Raw genomic sequence first — 6,000 nt, 5'->3', positions numbered from 1 at the left:
TTTCTGCCACGCAGTGTCAACTGTCATTTTTGCATTTGTGCGCCACAAATGAGTGTGTATACGGTGTGTGGTTAAACTTACATCTGGAGAAACAAAGAAGTGAGAAGCTGTTAAGAAATGACATTGAGTAGCTAATTTGAGATTTGCTATTTTATTAGGATCCCTGTTAGCTGTTGCAAAAGCAGCAGCTACTCTTCCTGGGTTCCACACAAAACATGAAACATAATACAGAATGACATAATACAGAACATCAACAGACAAGAACAGCTCAAGGACAGAACTACATACATTTTTTAAAAAAGGCACACGTAGCCTACATATCAATGCATACACACAAACTATCTAGGACAAATAGGGGAGAGGTGTTGTGCCGTGAGTTGTTGCTTTATCTGCTTTTTGAAACCAGGTTTGCTGTTCATTTGAGCAATATGAGATGGAATGCAATAAGGACTCTATATACAGTAATACTGTACGCTTTCTTGAATTTGTTCTGGATTTGGGGACTGTGAAAAGACCCCTGGTGGCATGTCTGGTGGGATAAGTGTGTGAGTCAGAGCTGTGAGTAAGTTGACTATGCAAACAATTTGGGATTTTCACCACATTAATGTTTCTTATAAAAAGAAGAAGTGATGCAGTCAGTCTCTCCTCAGCTCTTAGCCAAGAGAGACTGGCATGCATAGTATTTATAACAGCCCTCTGATTATAATTAAGAGTAAAACGTGCCGCTCTGTTCTGGGCCAGCTGCAGCTTAACTAGCTCTTTCCTTGCAGCACTGGACCACACGACTGGACAATAATCAAGATTAGATAAAACTAGAGCCTGCAGAACTTGCTTTTTGGAGTGTGGTGACACAAAAGCAGAGCATCTCTTTATTACAGCTAGAGCTCTCCCCATCTTTACAACCATTGGATCTATATATTTTGACCATGACAGTTTACAATCTAAGGTAACGCCAAGTAATTTATTCTCCTCAACTTGTTCAACAGCCACACCATTCATTACCAGATTCAGTTGAGGTCTAGCACTTAAGGAATGATTTGTACCAAATACAATGTTCTTAGTTATAGACAAGTTCAGGACCAGTATATTACTGGCCACCCATTCCAAAACAGACTGCAAATCTTTGTTAAAGGATTTCAGTAACTTCATTAGCAGTAGTTGCTGATGCTTTTTTGGATGAATCATTAGCATACATGCACACACATGCTTTGTTAAATGCCAATGGTAGGTCATTTTTTTAAATGTATTTTACCAGGTAAGCTGACTGAGAACACATTCTCATTTACAGCAACAGCCTGGGAAATAGCTACAGGGGATGAATGAGACAATTGTAAGCTGGGGATGATTAGGTGAACATGATGGTATGAGGTACAGCTTGAGAATTTAGCCAGGACACCATGGTTAACACCCCTACTCTTACAATAAGTGCCATGGGATCTTTAGTGAACACAGAGAGTCAGGACACCTGTTTAATGTCCCATCTGAAAGACAGCACCTTACACAGGGCAGTGTCACTGCCCTGGGGTATTGGGATATTTTTTTAGTCCTGAGGAAAGAGTGCCTCCTACTGGCCCTCCAACACCACTTCCAGCAGCATCTGGTCTCCCATCTAGGGACCAACCAGGACCAACCCTGCTTAGCTTCAGAAGCAAGCCAGCAGTGGGATGCATGGTGGTATGCTGCTGGCAACATGGGTAAAAATAGAAAAGAGTAGAGGGCCTAGAGAGCTGCCCTGCGGTACACCACACTTTACATGTTTGTCATTAGAGAAGCTTCTATTAAAGAAAACCCTTTGAGTTCTATTAGATAGATAGCTCTGAATCCACATTATGGCAGGGGTTGAAAAGCCATAGCCCATAAGTTTTTCAACAACAAGTTATGGTCAATAATATCAAAGGCTGCACTGATATCTAACATTACAGCTCCCACAATCTTCTTATTATCAATTTCTTTCAGCTAATCATCAGTCATTTGTTTCAGTGCAGTACATGTTGAGTACCCTTCTCTATAAGCATGCTGAAAGTCTGTTGTTAATTTGTTTACAGAGAAATAGCATTGTATTTGGTCAAACACATTTTTTTCCAACAGTTTGCTTAGAGCTGGCAGCAAGCTTATAGGTCTGCTGTTAGAGCCAGTAAAGGCCACATTACCACTCTTGGGTAGAGAAATTACTTTGGCTTCCCTCCAAGCCTGAGGACAAAGACTTTCCTCTAGGCTCAGATTAAAAATATGACAGATAGGAGTGGCTATAGAGTCAGCTACCATCCTCAGTAGCTTTTCATCTAAGTTGTCAATGCCAGGAGGTTTGTCATTATTGATCGACAACAATAATTTCCCCACCTCTCCCACACTAACTTTACAAAATTCAAACTTCTAATGCTTTTCTTTCATTAATTGTTTTTTTATGCATGAATACAATTGCTCACTGTTCGTTGTTGGCATTTCCTGCCTAAGTTTGCCAATGAAATAATCATAAAAATATTTGGGAACATCAAATGGTTTTGTGATGAATAAGCCATCTGATTCGATGAAAGATAGATTGAATCTGTCTTTCTGACAATAATTTCATTTAAAGTACTCCAAAGTTTTTTTTCTATCATTCTTTATATCATTGAACTTGGCTTCATAATAAAGTTTCTTCTTCTTTTTGTTGAGTTTAGTCACATCATTTCTCAATTTGCAGTAAGTAAGCCGGTCACATGTGCAGCCAGACTTATTAGCCACTCCTTTTGCCCCATTTCTTTCAACAATACAGTTTTTCAATTCCTCATCAATCCATGGAGCCTTAACAGTTCTAACAGTCAGTTTCTTAACAGGTGCATGTTTATCAATAATTGGCAGAAGCAATTTCATAAATTCATCAAGTGCAGCGTCTGGATGCTCCTCATTAATCACACCAGACCAACAAATATTATAAACATCATTCACATAAGAGTCACCTAATATTTTGATTCTGACTGTTAGCACTTGGTGGCATATAGCAACACCCCAAAAGAAAAGGCTTTAGATGTGCCAAGTGAACCTGCAACCACAACACTTCAATAACACTTGACATAAGCTCTTCTCTAAGCATTACAGGGATATGGCTCTGAATATATACAGCAACACCTCCCCCATAAGCATTTCTGTCTCTTCTATAGATGTTATATCCTTGTATTGCTACTGACGTATCATCAAATTAATTATCTAAGTGAGTCTCAGAAATGGCTAATATATGAATGTTATCTGATGTTAGCAAGTTATTGATTTCATGAACCTTATTTCTAAGGCTACATATATTAATTAATATGGGTTCTTTTCAGCCCTTTCTTGGGTAGCTTATCAGAGATAGACATAATATTGAAAAGAGCAAACAAAGCAAGAGAAAAAATTATACATTCAGCAGTCCATTAATCAATTGGTGTGTGTGTGTGTGTTTGAGATGATTTATTTATCCTAGTAAGTAAAATCAAGAATTTTTGCTAAGTTTGCCAGCAGCCAGTAGGGCTAGATAATGAAATTGGAAAAACATTTTTACCACCAATTAAACGTTAAGGTGACAGTTAACGTTTTAAAACAATTTAGGCTTATTTTTATTACATGTTAATTTAAGTTAGCTAGCTAATTAGGAACTTGACTAGCTAGCTAGCTTGTTCCAGTTCGTTTTCTCATCCTGAATGAAGCAGGTAAAGTAGCTACTTTACCACTGCCACGTTGGATCTGAACTGCAAGGGACCTGCACTGACAACCCAATCTGCACCCATCGCATCCATCGTCCATAACAAACGGGGCAATCAGGGGTATTGAGGGTGTGCAACTTTTATTTTCTGTTGAATAAATAAAATACTTTTTTTAGCAAAGATTGGCCTACATTGCTGATGTACATGATCCAGTGGGTGAACTGTATTCCTGCCAGGCTGATCAGATTCAACAGCAGCCTCAGGGGCTCATAAGACAGGATTCTGCCTTGTTGGCTGTTTCTTGAAAAAAACTAATATATCCATATGTATTGGGTCAAAGCAATGTGGCATGTATTTGTGTTAAAGATTATGTATTTATATTCTTGTTCATACAGTGCATTCAGAAAGTATTCAGTCCCCTTGACTTTTTCCACATTTTGTTAAGTTACAGCATTATTCTAAAATTTTCTCCTCAATCTACACACACTACCCCATTATGACAAAGTGAAAACAGGTTTTTAGAAATGTTTGCAAATTTATTACAAATAAAAAATAGAAATACCTTATTTACATAAGTATTCAGACCCTTTGCTATGAGACTCGAAATTGAGCTCAAGTGCATCCTGTTTCTATTGATCATCCTTGAGATGTTTCTACAACTTGACTTGAGTCAAACTGTGGTAAATTCAATTAATTGGACATTACTTGGAAAGGCACACACCGGTCTATATAAGGTCGCACAGTTGACAGTGCATGTCAGATCAAAAACCAAGCTATGAGGTTGAAGGAATTCACTGTAGAGCTCTGAGACAGGATTATGTCGAGGCACAGATCTGGGGAAGAGTACCAAAACATTTCTGCAGCATTGAAAGTCCCCAAGAACACAGTGGACTCCATCATTCTTAAATGGAAGAAGTTTGGAACCATCAAGACTCTTCCTAGAGCTGGCCGCCCGGCCAAACTGAGCAATCGGGGGAGAAGGGCCTTGGTCAGGGAGGTGACCAAGAACCCAATGGTCACTCTGACAGAGCTCCAGAGTTCCTCTTTGGAGATGGGAGAACCTTCCAGAAGGACAACCATCTCTGTAGCACTCCCCCAATCAGGCCTTTATGGTAGAGTGGGCAGACGAAAGCCACTCCTCAGTATAAGGCACATTATAGTCTGCTTGGAGTTTGGCACCATGCCTATGGTGAAGCATGGTGGTGGAAGCATCATGCTGTGGGGATGTTTTTCAGCAGCAGGGACTGGGAGACTAGTCAGGATTGAGGGAAAGATGAACAGAGCAAAGTACAGAGAGATCCTTGATGAAAACCTGCTCCAGAGCCTTCAGGACCTCAGACTGGGGCAAAGGTTCACCGTCAAGCAGGACAACAAACCTAAGCACACAGCCAAGACAACGCAGGTGCGGCTTCAGTTTCTGAATGTCCTTGAGTGGCCCAGCCAAAGCCCTAACTTGAACCCGATCAAACATCTCTGAAGAGACCTGAAAATAGCTGTGCAGCAACACTCCCCATCCAACCTGACAGAGCTTGAGAGGATCTGCAGAGAAGAATGGGAGAAACTCCCCAAATACAGATGTGCCAAGCTTGTAGCGTCCTGCCCCAGAAGACTGCAGCGCCCTAGTCGACGGGACGAGGCAGGGGGGCGAGAAGGGGGAACGACTAGTCGCCCAGAGAGAGCAGAGAAGACTCAGAGGGTAGGTATCCTCTCCTTTAGACAAGATGCTGGAAACCAATGACAAGACGACCATAAAATTCTGTCAATTTTGTGAGGTGCTGCAACCTCTCTTTCTAGAAGCATGAAGAATAGCTGTATTAGAATCCTATCCTATCTCCTAACCACTTATTGTATATTCATATGTACTGTTGTGCTGCTCTCCAGGCTTATGTTGTAGCCCCAAACCCAGACCACCCTAAGGACTTCCCTGCCTTAGCTGTGGGGAGATGAGTTCTCTTACCAAGACTACAAAATACTCCCCCAGTTTACATTTGCCTCCTGTTGAAATGGGTTGCACCTTAACTCTTATTTAAGCATTGTTTGTTTTTTTGTTGCTATTCCTACTAGTGCTTGTGTACATTTTGGTGTTATTTTTCCTTCCGGCTTGTGTTCGGATAAGAAGCAATGTTGAATTCGACCTAAATGCACTGTTGAAGATAATGGCTTGTCTCATCCAACTTTGTTCCGTATAAAGAACATGACCGACCAACGCTAACGTCGGTCTTGCACAGCGTCAGAATATTTGCAGCCATTTTCTGATTATTTCCCAATGTTTCTACATGTTGAATGGCCACTGTTCGTCGACACCCAGCAGGTGTTCTACTGCTCACGGCTGACGTTCGTG

The sequence above is a fragment of the Salvelinus alpinus genome, chromosome 2 (assembly GCF_045679555.1).
Source record: "Salvelinus alpinus chromosome 2, SLU_Salpinus.1, whole genome shotgun sequence".
In the NCBI taxonomy this organism is placed as follows: Eukaryota; Metazoa; Chordata; class Actinopteri; order Salmoniformes; family Salmonidae; genus Salvelinus; species Salvelinus alpinus.
Note: the sequence above shows the minus strand (reverse complement) of the source record.